Source organism: Armigeres subalbatus, chromosome 1 (assembly GCF_024139115.2).
Source record: "Armigeres subalbatus isolate Guangzhou_Male chromosome 1, GZ_Asu_2, whole genome shotgun sequence".
In the NCBI taxonomy this organism is placed as follows: domain Eukaryota; kingdom Metazoa; phylum Arthropoda; class Insecta; order Diptera; family Culicidae; genus Armigeres; species Armigeres subalbatus.
The window spans coordinates 157,276,702-157,297,310 of NC_085139.1; the positions used below are offsets into that span (position 1 = coordinate 157,276,702).

General features: G+C 37.1%; 1 protein-coding gene across 1 annotated transcript in view; it reads left to right on the forward strand.

Moving 5' to 3' along the window:
• Window positions 1–20,609, forward strand: part of LOC134205385 (glutathione S-transferase 1-1) — a 197,134-nt gene that overhangs the window by 119,429 nt on the left and 57,096 nt on the right. The window lies entirely within an intron of this gene.

Sequence of the window (20,609 nt, forward strand, 5' to 3'; positions counted from 1 at the left end):
AACTTTGCATGAAATGACGAATAATTTCTCTACTAAATAATAATGGGAACATTAAGATCATTTGATTTATTGATAAGCAGATCAATGAGAACAGAATCATATGCACCAGCAACATCAAGAAATGTAGCTACTTCATCTTGTTTTTGATTGAAAGATAATTGAATTTGTGACGATAAAAGTGCAACACAATCACGAGTACCACAACCTTTCCTGAACCCATATTGAGTTGACGAAGAAAATAGATTTTTTCAGCGCATAATTCTTAACGATTTAAAACCATTCTTCCCATAAATTTACGTATACATGATAATAAACTTATTGGTCTGCGACTATCTACTAATAATGGATCTTTACCAGGTTTAAGAATATATAACTACTTTAATAAAACGCCATTCTGGAGGAAGAATATTTTGAAATAAGAAAGTGTTATATAAAGAAAGTAGATGCAATTTTCCATCAAAGGATATTTTTTTAATATAATAAATTTCATATTGTCTATGCCAGGAGAAGTATTTTTGGTAACTGATAATGCCAAATTCATTTCTTCGAGAAAGAATGCGGCACTAAGTTCTGGGCAATAATTAAATGTTTGTTTTTTTCTAATACCTAAACAAGGAGGTACGAAATCAGGGCATATGTTAGAAGCAAATTGATCAATCCAATCCTCGGTATATTCTAAAACAGGTTGAAAAGAATAATTACAATTGCAACCAGTGTTGTGCTGAATCATTATCAGACGATAATGATTGCGATTTTCATGCGAAAACTTTTCACGTGAAAACAGTAGGCGAGTTGTCACCGGCGACAACTTCTCAAATTTTGTACTCGAACGATAATAAACACAGAATTTTCAATCAATCATTATTCTTTACTAATATCAGCTAATTGTCAACAGTCACGTTATATCTTCTATTTGGCGTTATGGTTTCATGGTAGCAAGGAAAAAGAGTTCAAAATGTAACGATAAATGCTTCAAATCAAGATACGATTTTCAAACGATTCTTAATCGTTGGCGAGTTTTAATCACTTGATAATTTAAAAGTAGGATCGCGGGAGAGTTTCTTCTTTCCCGATTTTTCGAAAATTTGATTTTTCCCATCCCTGATTGCAACAGACCGCAACGTGTCAGTGTCAAGACTTTGTATGATTTTTTTCCAATAATTTCTTTTCTTAAATTTCGTTATTCTAATAAACTTTACAATATAGAAAATAGTGTTCTCTAAATCCTAGTTGACGATTTTTTTTAAAGCATTCTATTTACTTTTTCAAGCAACTGAATAGTCATCATCCCACCAGAATATAGGATCTTTTCTTAGAAGAATTAGAACGTATCATGTCAGTTTGACTTTTTTTGTAAAGATTTGATCAATATTTAAAAATAAAACATTATAATTTTGAAAAGGTGATACTGCGTTGACAAATTATCTAATGAACGAGAAACAAAATTAGAAAATATATTCCAATCAATAATCACAGTAGGGGGGGTCCCGTAGCGTAGTTGGCTACACGTGCGCCTCATAAGCGAATGGTCATGGGTTCGATTCGCAGCCCTTCCACCAAACTCTTGTCAGTCGCCAGAAGCGCAGTCCGTACGGTGGCGTTTTTGGGAACGCGCCTCACCGACACAACTGTCTGATGACGACTGACAAAACTGTTCTTCTCGGAGGCATTCCTCCAACGTTCTTTGATTAATGGCAACCGAACAAAGCAACGATCACTGAATTCACCACATTGACAAAGGAACACAATGGACTCACAATGATATGGACTGGCAACGACAACAATAACGAGAATTATGGACATTTAAAAATAGATTCTGTGTGTACTATGTACATCGGAGTACCACAGTAGATTACGGCACAGTAGCGGTTAAGAACACTCTGCCTACCAAATAATTATACGAATAAAAAAAAATAATCATAGTTAAATCAGGAATAATAATCTCTTCAGAAACCTCTTCATTGTGAACTGTTATAATTATAGGTAAATGGTCACTACCATTTGGATCATCAATTATTTTCCAAAAAGAATTTATGGACAATGAAGAAGAGCAAAGTGATATATCTTTGCATGGATGACGAACAGCAATTCTGGTAAATGAAACATCATTAAGGATATTCAAATCAAGTTCATCTATTGAATCCATAATCAATGACCCTCTGCCATCGGTTTTGTCGCTCCTCCAAGCAGAGTTATGGGCATTCAAATCACCAAGATTATAAAATGGAGGAAGAGTTTCATCCAAAATATTCTTTAAGTGTGAAATTGAAAAGTTTGCTCTAGGAGGAATATACAAACAAATTATTGAAAACTTTGAATCATTATGTTCATTGTGCATTTAACTTGTGAATTTATGGAAATATCTAAATATTTGAATTCAATATTATTACGAATGACAATTAAAACTTTTCCATGTGGAGTATCACGATCTTTTCGAATCATATTAAACGAAGGAATACACAAAGATTTAGTCTGAATCAACCAAGTTTCATTAGAACAAATTATATCTATATTATTATTATGCATTAAGGCTTTTAATCTATCAATTTTTGGAACAATACTATGACAATTCCACTGTCAAATATTCAAATTGTTTTTGTTAGTTGCCATTAGGACGAAAATAAAGAATTAATCAGAGGCCACAATGAATTTAATTTTTCGAGAATAGATGCTAATAAGGGAAGACATTCCTTAACAATATTTTTTCAAAAATCACTAAATCCTAAAAGATCTATAAAATCTTCTAATATACTCAACACAGAATTGTCATTATTTTTATCATTATAAACATTAGTATTGGATTGATCGTTGTTATGTTTAGAAGAGTTACTAATATTGTTTTGGGAAGTAGAACAATTAGAAGGAGGAACAAGATGAGGACAATTATTATCAAAAGATGTCAAAGGTTAAGGGTCAATACTATGAGCGTGTCTTCTAGGTGAGTTGGGATTTCTTTTTATTTTATTAGGAAGTTTGTAATCAAAGCTATTATTATTTCCGTTTACATCCTCATTTTCAACTACTAATAAAGGTTCAAATTTGTGTGGAGAAATAAAATTATTAGAAGACTTAATTACCTCAGAATATGACAATTGATTTTTAATATTTAAAATTCTATTTTTTTGATTAGGGTGAAGAACTGGACAATCTTTTAATGATTGATTTTATTGATTTTAATGATTTATGATTACTTTTACAATAAATGCAAACGTCTGATTGTTGTTTGCAATTAGATGAATTATGAACATCACCACATTTAGAGCACTTGGTTTGTTGGAGCAAAACAGTGATGTGTGTACAAAAAGAAGACAACGTTCAAAGTACATTAGTTTAGGAAAATATAGTCTTGTATTGAAGATGACATTATCAACAATAACATAATCAGGAAGTACAGAAACAGCAAATGTTACTTTTAAACAAATAGAGTGTTCATATTGAATTTCAATTATTATTTCAATTTAGATAAACGATAATAATCTAATATTTTGACCAATTGAATAGTTTTGTTTTTGAAAACTCCTGAACCATGATTTATAACATCTGAACAATCTAAGAACTCGTCATAAATAATTCCATTAATTTCACATGAACCACATGGCGCGTATACACGGCAAGAATTGAAAAACAATTTAGAATTTAACAAATCATTTGCATCATTACGTGTAACGAAAACAACTCTTAATTTATCAAGGGAATTTTTTTTGAGCTTTTTAACAGATTTATACAATTTATATACTTCAGATGAAATTGACAGAACATTATGGCCCATGGGTTTTTCTTTTTTCTAAAATAAACTACAATTGATCAGCAAAAGTAGAGGGAAACGTTTTAATACGAAAAGGTTTGACTAAATTAGAAGCGGATTCGCTATTATTATCTGCAGAATTAGTTTCTTACTCATCAGTCTCCATTACGGGGAATTGAGGGGGAGTTAAAAAAGTAAATTAACTGAACAAAAACAAATTTCGTAAAAGAAAGAAAATATAGAGATAAAAATTGATTGCTTGTTTTCCTGGGACAAATACTTCCTAATTGGGCCCTTTGTAAGGCTTCTACAGTGATCCTTTACTTCAAGTTGCAGTCCAAAATCTGAAAACGATAAGTGTGTGTTGATTTGAGAGGATTTTCTTAAATTTGCAATTTTCTTTCCACAATGCGCCTTTCCAATTACTAACAGCAACCAAACGCTTGTCCAAACCTTGCATTGAAATTTCACGAACCGACGAGGTCCATTTACGCTATCAAATTTTCAGTACTCCATGTGATTTGCACATGCACATTAGACTGGCCCAGCTTAGTATGGGCAGAAAAAAATATTATCGGATTCCTCGGGGCATCCCCCAGGATTGTGTCTTTTGGTGAGAAAATCAATCTCTCAAAATTTCAGCTCAATCGCTTGTTGCATAAGCTGGCGCATTTGATTTGAAGTTTGTATGAGGATTTCAGCCAAAATATATGAGAAAATACACCTCCATCACTCATTCGATCTGAAAATTAGTTCTGATTGCTCGATTGAGCACGGGCGTGTTCCCTGGAATTCGACAACTTTTTGTTTCCTAGGCTAGTCTAATGCACACTTTGAAAATAGCTCTCAAAACATCCTCTTCCTTCACATAACAAATTACATTGCGGAATTGCACATTGGAGAAAATTCCTACAAACCAAAACACACTTATCAGTATGGGCCTTGCGCGAAGACTTCACGAGTTGACGTCGGCTTACCGACGCTATCAAATTTTTAGTAATCCATGCGGATTGTCTTTTGCACTTTAATAATAGCTCTCAAATCATCCTCTTCCATCACAAAACAAATTGTGATCCTGCAAAGGACCATTCTTGTAAACTTTTTAGATATGCGACCCACCAAGCAGCATAGTCCCATATTGCTTGCGGCCCAACAGGTACCAATGCAATGTATTTTAGAAATTGGATCAAAATGATTTCACGTTAGATTGAACAAATTATAATAAATAGCTTGATACCCCATCATTGTAATATCCAAAATATCATCAATTTTTATTCTATTTGGATTGGATTGGATTTGGGTTGGATTTGGATTGCATTTGGATTGGATTTGGATTTGGATTGGATTTGGATTGGATTTGGATTGGATTTGGATTGGATTTGGATTGGATTTGGATTGGATTTGGATTGGATTTGGATTGGATTTGGATTGGATTTATATCTGGTTTATATTTGATTTGGATTGGATTTGGGTTTGATTTGGATTTGATTTGGATTGTATTGGATTGTATTAGATTTGGATTGGACTTGGATTGGATTTGGATTTGATTTGGATAAGAGAAGAAAATGTTGAACCGATGTGAAATTTCTCAAGATAACGAAATACTACCGCGTGGTGACTAATGAAAATTAGGTATATGGAATTACAGCTACGTAGTCCTACGTCACATTTGCGTACAACCCGATCGGGCTACACCTTTGAGTTTTTTATTTCTTTCATTTTCCGTCGGTCTATTTCCTCCCGCAGACAATCACCGACGCCAGGAAGGTGACTCCACCCGGACCCTATATATGGACTCAACACATGGGCCGGGACCTACGGCTCTACTTTATATGAAAGGGAGTGCGTGACGATTGCATAGTACTGTTTCAAACTAAACTTGCACCTTTGGAACTCTACGGGCAGAATTTATTTCGGCAGGCCGAGGTGTAGCAGAGTCTAAAGTCTATAGGATAAAATTGACATTGCAAAAGTCAAGAGTCAAGAGCTAGTTGTATCGATCGATAATGGCAATTTCCATCACTTTTCACGTAAATTGGTAATATCGCCTAATTACTACTACGCCATATATCAAATCAATTGAATATTAGCTTTTTTCATTTAAGGTACACTGGGGGAAGTGGGAAAAGGGGGTAAGTGTAAAAATTGACTAAAAAAATTCCATTTGTACAGACTTTACAGTTTTTGCCACACTATAACATTGTGCAAAAATATACTTTTATGTTCGCACTAATACTATGTTAAAATCTATGTTATAAATACACTAACACAGTTTTCGCAGGAGGTGTCATTTTAGGTTTATCGAGAAGTTAATTTTTGCATTCATAAAATGAATTCATTCTTGCATAAATTGTTCTTTTTTCTAGTGATTTTGCACCACAGGTTTGTAGCTGTTTGTACGATGAAAGCAATTAATTTAAAGATTTTCAGGCATTACAATATCATCTGAGAACAAGATATCATCTTTGCTTGTGCAAAGATATTATCCCTAATCAAAGAGCACTCTGGAAAGATATTATCTTTTGAGCATTTGATGATGATCCTGATGGCCAGCGCGGTTCGGGGTTTGTTCACGTTGCGAGGGCGTTGCTACAACAAAAGCAGTGAAAAAACTTTTCTCCATGGCGAACATTACACTTTGTTTACTGAGCAGATAGATAACTAAGATCGATATCCCAGCATATCATCAGTATCTTTGCTCAGCACGGTGCCCCGGTAGACCGTTATTATAAAATAAAAATGTCCATCAAAACCAAGTACAGGGCTCGATTCCTGTGGTAATTCTGCACCTCTGGACCAATTTTTTAAAAAATCCTTAGGAGGAATATCGAGAAATCTTAATTTGAAGTTTTTAATTAAGAAATTTCAAAAAAATCTATATTTTAGTTCAATAATATCCCCAAAATATCTTCAAAGCCGCCCAAAAAAGTGGTCCAAGTTGTTTTCAACCAGTTTTTATTTATTGCCTTTATTACAATTATAAATGTTTACAACTGATTAAGCTCACCAAACTGACTTAGGTATGTTTTTGTATGACTTGAAGCCGTCTATCTTCAAGAATGCTACCTCTCGTTCAGAACCATTCATGAATTCACGTGCAGGCTGCAGATTATTTGTTGAATGCCATTCAGATTAAAGTTTGTATTTTTTTTTATTGTATTCACAAATGAATTCGAGCATCAGAAGTAAAGATTGGAGTTCGAAAAAATATGATGAAAAAACCAACAGCTTAAAGATTTGTTTAAAGTAGTGTAGCTGTTTAGCATTATATAACAGGTTAGATCTTCGTCAGATGCATGTGCATATTCTTTTGGGTTTTCGGTTACGACGAAGATTAAATATTCAATTTTTGAACTTTTAAAAACACTTTAATAAAGAAACAAAATGAACCTTTGCTTTTCTCCGTCACTACACATCTAGATCGGAATTGTGTATACGGTTTTAAAGCTGCTCGAGAAGCGCCATGTTGAGTAAATTTATGGGTGAACCAAGTATAGATGAGGCATCAACAATTTTTTTTTTGTCTTTATTAAGGAGACTTTCAGCCCGAGGCTGGCTCGTCTCCGGAATCAACAAATTGCATAGAGTTCACTAGAATCCCGATCATTCGGATTACGTCATTACTCTGCTTAAACATTAACAATTTTCTAATTAATATTTCAATCAGAAGGTTCTGAATGATTTCAAAAAAGTGTACGCAAGATACAGCTCTTTGAAACTCTAGCATGGTTTTGAGGAAGCAATTGATGGGTTTGCTAGTAGCTGGAAGAAAGCCGCAGCTTCCATTCACGTCAAAGTACCATATCTTGAATTATCATGTTTCAGAGTTCTGTAGAGGTACCGGAATAGGTTTTCGCTTACATATCAAACATGATTTTTCTAGTACGTTGATTAGAACTTTGACCAGATTTGGCAGCAAAGATAAATTAATAAGTGCTGTGATCGAGTACAACAGCTCTAGCTACTATTATTCTACACGAAATCTGGTCTAACTTTTCTCCATTATGAACATAAACAATAAATTAAAATTAATTTTTATCTTTCATTCTATTAAACATTGAAAGTAAAACTTATACTAAACTCGAGCAAGTTACAAAAACATACTTAAGTCAGTTTGGTAAGATAAGTCAGTTGTAAGTATTTATAGTTCTAATAACGGCAACGCGTACTTAGGGCCATCTTTGGCGTTGTTCAAGAGAATGGTGTGTGGCGGCGAAGGATGAAACAAGAGCTCGCCCAGCTCTACGGCGAACCCAGTACCCAGAAGGTAGCTAAAGCTGCAAGGGTACGATGGGCAGGGCATATTTCAAGAATGCCGGACAGCAACCCTGCAAAGCTGGTGGTTACTTCCAACCGGTAGGTACAAGAAGAATTGAAGGACATCTATCTATGTGGATTAATCAGGGTTTTTGGTGATATTTTTGGATTCTTTAATGGATTCTTTTGAAATTTCTTGACTAAAAACTTCAAATCAAGATTTCTCGAGACTCCTCCTAGGTTTTTTTTTAAAAAAAATGGTCCAGAGGTGCAGAATTACCACAGGAATCGAGCCTTGTACTTGGTTTTGATGAACATTTTATTTTATAATAACGGTCTACCAGGGCACCGTGCTCAGAAGATCGAATGATGGGATAAATTGCAATGCCTGGATTTTACACTTACCCCTGATATCGAACACTGCGGGGAAAGTGGATAATGTTCTGATCACGCGAATTTTTCCTTCCCTCTATGGTTTATTTCAATAACTGTGAATCTTAAAATGTTCCTTCTTTGTTATCATTGTGATTTCAGTCGTGATTGAACGAATATACACAAGAAAACGCCTGATTAATCCACCTATCGGTGCGATGGCTTTCACATGTTTTACATTTTAAAAAAATGTATGAAAAATAGAAAAATAGCTCTGATTGGTAAATATATTCCATAATACATTTCCTCTATATTCAAAACAAGTTTCGCCGTTGAATGCAATTTGTTGCGAACAATTCGGTTAAGGACAAATGCATGAAAATAGGTGATTATTTTGTACGTGTATTGTGCACACACATACATACAAACACGCACACACAGACATCATCTCAACTCGTTAAACTGAGTCGATAAGTTTATAACACTCATTCTTCCTCAAAAAATTTCATCTTTGGGGCAAACATACAGATTTTAGGTACACTTAGTGTTTGAGAAGGATCAACCACCCCTCCCCTAACTATTACAATTACTTGGGGGCCTATTCCTTTAATCCAACGAAATTATTCAACCAAAGATACACAGGGCATACTTGGTATTCATTGACTACGAAAAAGCTTTCGACCGTTTTAATCCCGAGAATATGTGGGGCGCCCTGAGACGCAAGGGAGTTCCTGAGAAAATCATCGGCCTCATCGAGGAACAGTACGAGGCCTTCTCGTGTAGAGTGCTGCACAATGGGGTCTTGTCCGACCCTTTCCGGGGCGTAGTTGGTTTGAGGCCAGTCTGTATTCTATCACCGTTACTGTTCCTCCTCGTAATCGACGAGATTCTGGTTGATGCGTTTGACCGTGAACCAAACCGCGGGCTGTTATGGCAGCCTATAACCATGGAGCACTTAAATGACTTCGAATTGGCGGATGATGTTGCACTCCTCGCGCAACGGCGCTCTGATATGCAGAGTGAGCTCAACGACCTTGCCGAGCGCTCCTCTTCGGCAGGTTTAGTCATCAACGTCAACAAAACCAAATCGTTGGATGTAAACACGGTGGCTCCTTCCAGTTTCACAGTAGCCGGGCAACCAGTGGAGAATGTTTAAATCTTCCAAGAGCCAAATGGCGTCAGCCGGCGGTACCAAGATCGACATAGGCGCACGGATCAAGAAAGCAAGGGCTGCCTTTGCGGGTTTAAGAAATATCTGGAAAAACAGGCAGATAAGTGAACGCACCAAAATACGAATTTTCAACTCTAACGTGAAATCTGTGCTGTTATACGCTAGCGAAACATGGTGTGTATCAGTGGAGAACACTCAACGGCTGCAGGTGTTCATTAACAGATGCCTGCGGTATATAATTCGGGCCTGGTGGCCTCATAACTGGATCTCAAACAACGAGCTCCATCGTCGTTGTCACCAGAGGCCGATAGCAACAGAAATTCGGGATCAGAAGTGGGCTGGGTCGGCCACAATCTACGTAGGGCCGGAAACGAAATCTGTAAACAAATGCTTGTGGAACCCAGCGGGATATCGCAGCAGAGGCAGACCCAGAGGCTCATGGCGGCGAATCCTCAATAAAGAAATAAAAGAAGTCGACCGAAATCTAACCTGGCAACATGTTAAAGCGATAGCCGGGCAACGCTCAGGATGAAGATATTTCAAGTCGGCCCTTTGCACCACCGGAGGTGTGCAGGATCCATAAGTAAGTAAGTATTACAATCTAATATTTTGACCGAATTTAATAGTTCTGGTTTTGAAAACTCCTGATTTACAACATCTGAACAATCTAAGAACTTGTCATAAACAATTCCGTTAATTTTACATAAATCACATGGCGCATAAGAAAAATAATTTAGAATTTAAAAATCAATTGCATCATTACGTGAACCGAAAACAACTCTCAATTTTTCGAGGGATTTTTTTTTATCTCTTCAACAGGTTTATACAAATTCAGATGAAATTAACAGAATGGGTTTTCCTTTTTTTCTAAAATAAACTACAAAAGGATCAAAAAAAGGATACGTTTTAATACGAAAAGGTTTGACTAAATTAGAAGCGGATTCATTATTATTATCTACAGCAGCGGTTCTCAACCTTTTTCTTGAAAGGTACCCCTTGGAGCTTTTGCATTAATTGAGGTACCCCCTTTTTTACTGTGAACGAAAATAAATGTGACTTTTAAGAGACATGAAAAATAGACCTTAAAATTAACGGGATATATGACTCTCGTTTATAAAGTTGGCTCAAATTTTCATTATTCCGTGAAACTTCCCAATACAAATTTAGTTTATACATCAAGCTTCCTAAAGGATGGTTCCGAACCACTTAAAAAGAGGCATCTCAAAAGGAGGCTTACAGCTCCCTACAAGATTTTATGGCTGTTGATAGCTCTTGAAAGGAGGCTTCCGAGCCTCTTGAAAGGAGGCTTCTGAGCCTCTTGAAAGGAGGCTTCCGGGCCACTTGAATGGAGGCTTCCGAGCCTCTTGAAAGGAGGCTTCCGAGCCTCTTGAAAGGAGGCTTCCGAGCCTCTTGAAAGGAAAGGCTTCCGAGCCTCTTGAAAGGAAAGGCTTCCGAGCCTCTTGAAAGGAGGGGCCTCCGGGCCTCTTGAAAGGAGAGGCTTCCGAGCCTCTTGAAAGGAGGGCTTCCGAGCCTCTTGAAAGGAGGCGTCCGATCCTCTTGAAAGGAAAGGCTTCCAACCCTCTTGAAAGGAGGGGCTTCCGAGCCTCTTGAAAGGAGGGGCTTCCGAGCCTCTTGAAAGGAAAGGCTTCCGAGCCTCTTGAAAGGAGGCTTCCGAGCCTCTTAAAGGAGGCTTCCGAGCCTCTTGAAAGGAGGCTTCCGAGCCTCTTGAAAGGAGGCGTCCAAAGCCTATTGAAAGGAGGCTTCTAAAGCCTCTTGAAAGGAGGCTTCCGAGCCTTTTGAAAGGAGGCTTTCGATCCTCTTGAAAGGAGGCTTCTGAGCCTCTTGAATGGAGGCTTCCGAGCCTCTTGAAAGGAGCCTTCCAGGCCTCTTGGAAGGAGGCCTTCCAGGCCTCTTAAAGTAAGCTTCCAGGCCTCTTGAAAGGAGGCTTGAGCCTCTTGAAAGGAGGCTTCCTGGCCACTTGAATGGAGGCTTCAGGGCCACTTGAATGGAGGCTTCCGGCTTTGAAAGGAGGCTTCCAGAGCCTCTTGAAAGGAGGCCTCTTGAAAGGAGGCTTCCGAGCCTCTTGAAAGGAGGCTTCCGAGCCTCTTGAAAGGAGGCTTCCGAGCCTCTTGAAAGGAGGCTTCCGAGCCTCTTGAAAGGAGGCTTCCGAGCCTCTTGAAAGGAGGCTTCCGAGCCTCTTGAAAGGAGGCTTCCGAGCCTCTTGAAAGGAGGCTTCCGAGCCTCTTGAAAGGAGGCTTCCGAGCCTCTTGAAAGAGGCTTCCGAGCCTCTTGAAAGGAGGCTTCCGAGCCTCTTGAAAGGAGGCTTCCGAGCCTCTTGAAAGGAGGCTTCCGAGCCTCTTGAAAGAAGGCTTCCGAGCCTCTTGAAAGGAGGCTTCCGAGCCTCTTGAAAGGAGGCTTCCGAGCCTCTTGAAAGGAGGCTTACAAGCCTGTAAAAAGGTGGGTTCCAAGTCTTTTGAAAGAAGGTCTCTTAAAAAGAGGGTTCCAAGCAGCTTGCAAGCGTAGAAAGAGACTAACAATCCTCGTGCAATAAAGCAACTGACTTTATCGAAAAAAAAGCCTTCATGCCTCTCAAATGGTGGCTTCAGAACCTTTAGACTCTAGATTTTAGTTCAGAAGCATATTCTTAACATATCATTCATTATTTTGTTTCAACAGTAGAAGATTTTTAAAACTTGTTCATTCGACGTTTAAATTTACTGGACGTCATACTTATTATTATGTACAACACAAGTTTTGAAAATATCCAATTGTCAATACTTTATCAATAAGATTGAATAATAATTGCAATACATCCGCCATTACGCATTTTTGTCCGAGGTACCCCCTAGGGCCAGCGAAGGTACCCCCAGGGGTACATGTACCCCAGGTTGAGAACCGCTGATCTACAGAATTAGTTTCTCCCCCATCAGTCTCCATTACGGAGAATTGAGGGGGAGTTAAACAACTAAATTAACTGAACAATAAAACAAACTACGTAAAAAAAAAGAAAAGATAAAAAATAAGAAAATATTATACTTGTTTTCCTGGGACAAATACTTCCTAATTGGGCCCTTTGTAAGGGAAATTGACAGTGATCCTTTACTTCAAGTTGCAGTCCAAAATCTGAAAACGATGAGTGTGAGTTGATTTGAAAGATTTTCTCAAATTTGCAGTTTTCTTTCCACAATGCGCCTTTTCAATCACTAACAGTAACCAAACGCTTGTCCAAACCTTGTATTGAAATTTCACGAACCGACGAGGTCCATTTACGCTATCAAATTTTCAGTACTCCATGTGATTTACACATGCACATTAGACTGGCCCAGCTTAGTATGGGGAGAAAAAATGTTATCGAATTCCTCGGTGCACCCCCCAGGATTATGTCTTTTGGTGAGAAAATCAATCTCTCAAAATTTCTGCTCAATCGCTTGTTGCATAAGCTGGCGCATTTGATTTGAAGTTTGTATGAGGATTTCAGCCAAAATATATGAGAAAATACATCTCCATCACTCATTCGATCTGGAAATTAGTTCTGATTCCTCGATTGAGCACAGGCGTGCCCCCTGGAATTCGAAAACTTTTTGTTTCCTGGGCCAGTCTAATGCACAATTTGAAAATAGCTCTGAAATCATCTTCTTCCTTCACATAATAAATTAAAGTGAGGAATTACGCATTGGAGAATTGCACATTGAAGAAAATTCCTTTCAAACCAAAACACACTTTATCAGTTTGGGCATTGCACGAAGACTTCACGAGTTGACCAGTTGACGTCGGCTTACCGACGCTATCAAATTTGCTGTACTCCATGCGGATTGTCTTTTGCACATTTTAATAATAGCTCTCATATCATCCTCTTCCTGCACAAACAAATTGTGATCCTGCAAAGAACCAAAACCAAAGTTTTTGATTGTAAGCCAATAGTTAATTAATTGTTTTCAATAGTTTCACTATTTGTACTCAAAATTGATTATATTTGCAGTCTAATGGAACCATAAAGTTGTGTCAAATATTCCTTTTTGTTGTTGAAACAATTCGATGAAGGTTAGAAGGTGCAAAATTTGATGGTGCTCCACAGACACCATGGGCGGGAGAGGGTTAAAACAATATATATGTAGCCAGTGAGACTCAGGATGCACAGGGTTCTAAAGGAGACTATACTGCCAGGAGTCCCATGTGAATTTATGAAAATTTTTATTTTCTTTCAAAAAGCTTTGAATTGTCTCCTGTTTAAAAAAAACTGATAAAAACTTTGTTCTAGAAATTTGAAAATCAAATCCCACTTGTACCTTCTCATCTTAATGTTTACTTGCATCAAAGTCACATTCCAGACTTAGATACTGTTTTACATAAAAATAAACTTAAAAATAGTCCATTTAATTGTCCTATTGCAATATATACAGATAATGAATATTATGTGAAATTTTCGGAAAGATTGCATTTTTTCAATTTATTGTTTTTTTGTATTTCTTCATGTAAAACAATTTTGAAACATTCAACGGGATATTACTCAAGTTGGAGGAAATTGACATAGACTCTTATGCAAGCGTAATTATCATAAAAATTATTTAAAAAAAACGGCTCTTCCATCGATTTTCCACAATCATTATGCTTATTCAACATTGAATGATTAAATTTTGAGACCTGTTGTATTGGCACGTCAAAAAGTTGGTTTGGATTTAGCAAAAAGCTGGTTTTTGGTTTTTGTTTTTGATGGGATGGAAATGGGAGCTATGATATGAAGTGCCGAACCGTTCCCCTAATTAAAAGTCACAACCAGCTACGGGGCCGTACACTAATTACGTAAGCAAATTTTCAGGGTTTTTATTTATTTATGTATGAAGCGTAGAGACTGGCAGAGCCTCCCTTCCCCATAAGTGCTTACGTAATTAATGTACGACCCCTATGGCTTTTCGGCTGACTTGTGATATTTTGTTCGTAAAAGGACAACGCTCGCTTAACTTTTCAAAAGGACCTTTTCCATGGAATAATTTGAGTACTACAATCAAAAACTTTCATATTGGTCCGTTGATTGCAATTTTCAAATTAATTAATGAAAAAATGCTACTTAGGTCCTTTTGAGAAGTTAAGCGAGAACGGAAATAGTTTCATATTAATTTAAACGTACATTTGCTGTAGGATATCCTCAGTTATGGTGTTGAGGGATATCCGATACGATTTACGATCAATCAAATCTGCTAAACGAAAGTTTGAGCAGAAAATCGGTAATTTTTCGTTGGTGCTTGGTGCGTTTTCGCTGAACCCCGACCATGTATCAATCGATAATATCAAATGCCATCACATTTTAAATGGAACATTTTTTCCGTGACTTTACACTGCAAACTTCGCCTAGGTAAAACTTAGGCTATTTACCTCCGAATTTCTTTCTATTGCCACTAAAACAAAGATTTTCTCGAATATAAAGAGCATACGACATTTTGAATACAAGGCTTACAAAAATTTAAAACAGTCAAATTTGTGACACTACTACGCTTTATTGTGACAGATTTTACCCTGTCAAAAATCAGATGTCTTTCAATTTCAAATCAATTTTCACATAAGACGCATTTTTTTCTCGAATAGGTGAAAACAGAGTGCAAATTGATGCATCAGGCAATTTGAAAAAAAAGGTTAAACACCCGTCATTCTTCATTATTATCAATTAAAATAATTTTTAGTCAAAAACTTACATTGTCTGTACTCTGGACCATTTTTGCTATTTTATATATTTCACCAAAATTGATGTTTTGGAATGGTACGAAAGATAATTTAATCTACGGATTTTCAGATAAACAATATATTTATGGAAAATCACTGATTTAGTACCATTTTTTTGCGAAATTCCCTCCTTGCGAGGTACTCTTCCATATATGGTCAATCTTTGGTCAAAAGTGGTCAAATATTTAAAAAGTTATAACAATTTCAATTTGGGATCAAGTCAAGACAGAGTAAAGACAACGTAAGTTTTTTTTATTAAAGTAGACTGTTACGATTATTTTCAAGATTTTTCAAGCGAATTTGTACCTAGAGGACAGATCACGGCGAGTTTAACTAAACTACAGAAAATTATCAGAATCGGTTGAAAAATGAAAAAATGGCAGCCCAACCAAGTGGCCTGGAATTGACCCCAGAGCACAGACAAATGGTTAAGTGAAAATACAAGCATACTGAAAAAATCACGCAGAAATTACCATACTCTTGTAAGAAATTTTAAATTTCGAATTAGATATTTGTTATTTCTACTTATGAATAAACCTATTTATTTATTTTGTAATTTGTCAACACACATGCCATCTTCCTATGATTCTTAGAGCTGCATTTGAATAGCACCATTTCAATCATACGCTTTACCCTTCCAAAGAGCGACAAACCCAACCGCATGAAATAAACTCCGTCATCCATATCTACATTAGGGCCACCGCTTGGTATGAAAACATTTCACACATTAGCAGCGATCACACGCTCTTTTGAGCAAGACCAAGCATCGGTGAGCGGATTGATTAGTCAGAATTATCTTCCTTCCAGCGAAACGACGAACGGGATGATGCCCGTGGAGAGTCATGGCATGCCACGATCCGAGCGCACCGGACCCCCTATTAGTAGAACAATATTTTCTTATTTATCTTTGTTAATTGATTTTGTGTCACTTTCTGTTTTTACAAGCGAAATATATGTTGTTCTATGGAAAAGATCGCCCAGCAGTTGAAAAATACTTATTTTCTGACAGTGATGCAATGCCACCGGTGTACACCACACCACCGGTTCGACGGACTTCCCGTTTAGTATCATCCGAATCCCGTTTCAATCATTTTCGTTTCGACAGTTCAGTTACAAATTCAGCGTATCATTTTCACTGCATTGTAGTTTATATATCAACTATTACGCTATTATTAATACATAACAGGTACCTATCTGATTTAAAACAAAATAAGATCGGGCCGGAAATCGCTTGGCCTATTTTGGCAACAAGAAAAAATTTATGTTTTCTGCATAAGACATCTGCAATGAGGTTTTTTCTTCTGAAAATGCAAAACCTTACTCCAAATAAATCAACAATAATCTAATAAAAGTTTATGTCTTCTTCTTCAATGGCTCTACATTCCAACGGGAACTTCGCCTGCTTTTCAACTTAGTATTCTATTGGCATTTCCTCTGTTATTATTTGAAAGCTTTTCTCCCTATACTAAGGAAATCCATTCGAAATATTTAAAATATATGCTAATTCCTAATTCGCAACAGGCGCCAATTTAAAAATCGCTAATTTTGTCAAAAAACCACTGGGAGTGGATATGGATAAGCATGGATAATTGAACTCTTACCGGCATATCCTAATTTAACTCAACCCCTCAGCGACCTTCAAAGAAATGAAAATAGTTGGATACAGTTGCGCTTCCATTGACATACAACCTCTGAAAATATAATCAGGCATTTCTGATCCAAGAACATGTGTGCACACAAAAAGGTAAACATATCGGACAATCCAAACACGATTATCGAGACGCCACATAAAGCAAACAATTTTGAAAATTATCAAAAACGATTCCCGTCGATCATCTGGCCGTCTGAAGATCGGAAGACAAGAAACAAGTCAAGAAAGAAGTCTGATTAAAGACTAACTTTTTTCAACGTTACTTTTCGGAATTGTTTATTTCGGTTTCCATTTGTTTCCATCCTTCTGGCAGGCCTTCAACATGTGTACAATTTAATCAAAACATTGATTCAAAATTTTCTTAAATCGTATACGCGTTACATTTGGGACACATTTTCTTCGCTATTTATTACCAACTCTTTATTGTATCATGGGTACGTAACATAATTTAATTCATCTTCATAGAATCAATTCAAAATTAGTATCCAAAACTGTCTACGTAAATCTCACCTTAACTCCGTCAACGCATCCAGGAACTTATTCATATAGGGGAAGAGGCCCCAAAACGCCTAAAATCCCTAAAATTAAATAGGATGGGTGTACCAATTGTTGCCATACTTGATAGTCCTCAAAATGTACCATCTGTGGCACTATTTTTAATATTGGTTCCTATTATGATAAATCCCATTGATTTCAATATCAAAATCAATCAATGTTTACAGTTTTGTTTTTATATATTACTAGCGGAAGAAACCCAGCTTTGCCCGGGTGTTATAAATGTCACATTGAACTATTTGCAGCACCGCACTCTAGATCAATTTCCGTGCGTTTGTTTTGTTTTCCTCAACAGCTAACCCAAAATAGTATTTTCAGGGTTTCAACTTTTCGTTTCAGTGAGACCAAAGCAAGCGTTTTTCAGGCCAAGGAGAATCTTTTTCGTTGTTTATGTTGAGGATCATCTTTCACCCATCAATCTTTTCTCTATAATTTGCCTTATAGAAAAACGAAAGTCTTGCCTATTAGATGAAAATCCTTTTTCTTTTCATCACTTTTACCTCTCATTCACTTCTCGCGAAAATTATCGCAGAACAATTACAAAATTGTATGGCCGCGCCGGGATTCGTAACAATAAGAGCCGTAGGGATGCGCTTACTCTAGCCACATCACCACGCTATCTGTATGAAAGCATTATGTTATTTGTTCCACATAAGCTACTACCATTTGAATTGATGATGCCACGAAAAGTCTCGAATATGAAAGAAAAAGAGCAAACCAACGTTTGGCGGCAATCGAATTGAGCGAAAAAATTCGCCAGGCTGTTTTTCTTTCCCGAAAAGCGATTTCTCCCCGAAAATTTTGGTAAGGGAGCATCCTGTGCTCCTGATATTGAGTGAGCATTACGAACCCTGAGTATTTTAATGATTTTTTTACATTTTCCCGTTAAATTCACCAAATTGTTGTATATACAAACCTTGCGGATCCCATAACGAAGCGATAAGGGAAAAAATCTTGCAAATCGGTCAACCCGTTCGCGAGTTAAATCGTCAGGAAGGAAATCTCAACTCATTTTTATTATATAGAAGAAGAAGAAGATTATGGTTGAATTTATATGACAGTGAAAGTGAAGAAAATATGGATGTTGAATCCGTAATTACTTAATAAGAGTGATAAGCGTGCTGAACGCCGTCTACAAGGTACTCTCAGGGCTTCCATTTTTCCCGGGAATCGACTTCCCGGGAAACGGGAAATGAAATTTTCCGGGATCCCGGGAGATAAAAAAATGCTCGAAAATGATTCAAAATCGTAGCTTACATTTTGTCGTGTAATATGACTTAAAGAATAGCTAGAGCCGAACCTATAAACCCGACTTCAGGGATGTTTGCTACTTTGTCCTCAAATGATGAAAGAGTTGTTTAAAAAGCCTGAGAAAGTTTTCCGTACATTTTGAAAATTGTTAACTCCTATTACAAAACGTTCGCCATGTTATAAGTACAAGCATCTTCTATGGCTCAAGATCAATATCAAGATCTGCAGTGTCCTGATGAGCTCCGTTGTGCACTACTTTTCCATAATGTCCAACTTTTAGATCTTGGTATGTATGTCCATATTTTTCTTCAATATTGAAGAAACAACGGCTTTGAGAGGTTCCCTTCTATTATCGCCAAAAGATTCCTGATGTCAACTATTCCTAGGTTCGGGGACATATTTTTTCTTATACAAATAATCTTCTGGTCAAGCTTGAACGATATATCATTTTTATTTATGTTACAGCCACTTTTTCAATTTTGAATGTATTGAAAGCAGAAAAATGAAAATATTTTGAAAAAAAATGTTTCATCCGAAAGCGAAAAAAAGAACTTTCAATCGATTGAATATTTTTTTCAATCAAACTTTGTTTGAAACTACGAACAGAAACAGAAACAAAAAACTACAAACAGAAAGCACATCAAATTGCAAAAATTCGGCGTGTATTTGTTGTAAGACGATAATTACATACTGACAATGATCGCATATTTGTAACATTTGTATTTTTGTTGATTTTGAGATAAGCTCATCAATCATATCCAAATTGTTAAGTTCTTTCAGCTGACTAGGAGAAATCAGAATGTTTGCTCCAAAAAACTCAATAAAAACGAGCAATGGGTAATATTTCAAACATAACCGCGAGTAGACGTAGACTATAGGTATTGATATTGGAAACGACAGCTTTCATGCTGTGTAGAATTATTAGCAATTTGTTTATTTAAAACTTCTAGATATAAAACTAATAATTAAATACATAATTACAATTACTTTGTTTTGGCCTACACATGATTCTGTTTTTATACGATTTACATTTTCTTAATTTTGCTCTCATCCTGCTCAAAGTGCTGCGTACAATACTCGGAGGGAAACTAGAAAATGGTGTGTAGCGCAAACGCATGAATCAATGAATCTGTATCAAGTATTCAGAGAAGAAAATATTGTGAATCGTATAAAATACGGCAGACCTCAGTGGGCTGGTCACTTAGTGCGAATGTCAGAAGAAAGAATAGCGAAAACAATATTCAACAGAGAACCAGATAGGGGCTGGAGACTTCGTGGAAGGCCACGAACACGCTGGCTGCACGCGGTGGAATCGTACCTGGGGACCCTGAACGATCGGGGAAACTGGAGGAACATTAACCATCCACCACGAGTTTTCATCAGTGGTGACGAAATCGAGGGGGTTGAAGAATTCGTGTACTTGGACTCACTGGTCACCTCCGATAACGATACCAGCAGAGATATTCGGAGACGCATCGTGAAGAAAATCGTATGTACTATGGACTCCGCAAGACGCTCCGATCGAATAGAGTTCGCCGCCGTACTAAACTGACTACTTACAAAAAGCTCATTAAACCGGTAGTCCTTTACGGAAACGAGACCTGGACGATACTTCGAAAGGAAAGTGCTGCGTTCTTGACAGGGATCAGACAGGCACAAGAGGGGGCATCAGGGACTATGTCCAAGGGCTTGACGACCCCTCCCCAGCTGTCTGCGAGTCAGGGAGAACTGCCTAGCAATGGGCTCTGCTAAACCCCTCCCAAAAAAACCGTAAGCAGACTCTATCAAAGCGTCTGTGTGCCACTTCAAAAGCACAAGCCCAGGGAGTGCCAGTGGCACATCAGGGTTGATCCCAGTAAGATCCTGATTATGGTACACTGGTTGTATGTTAT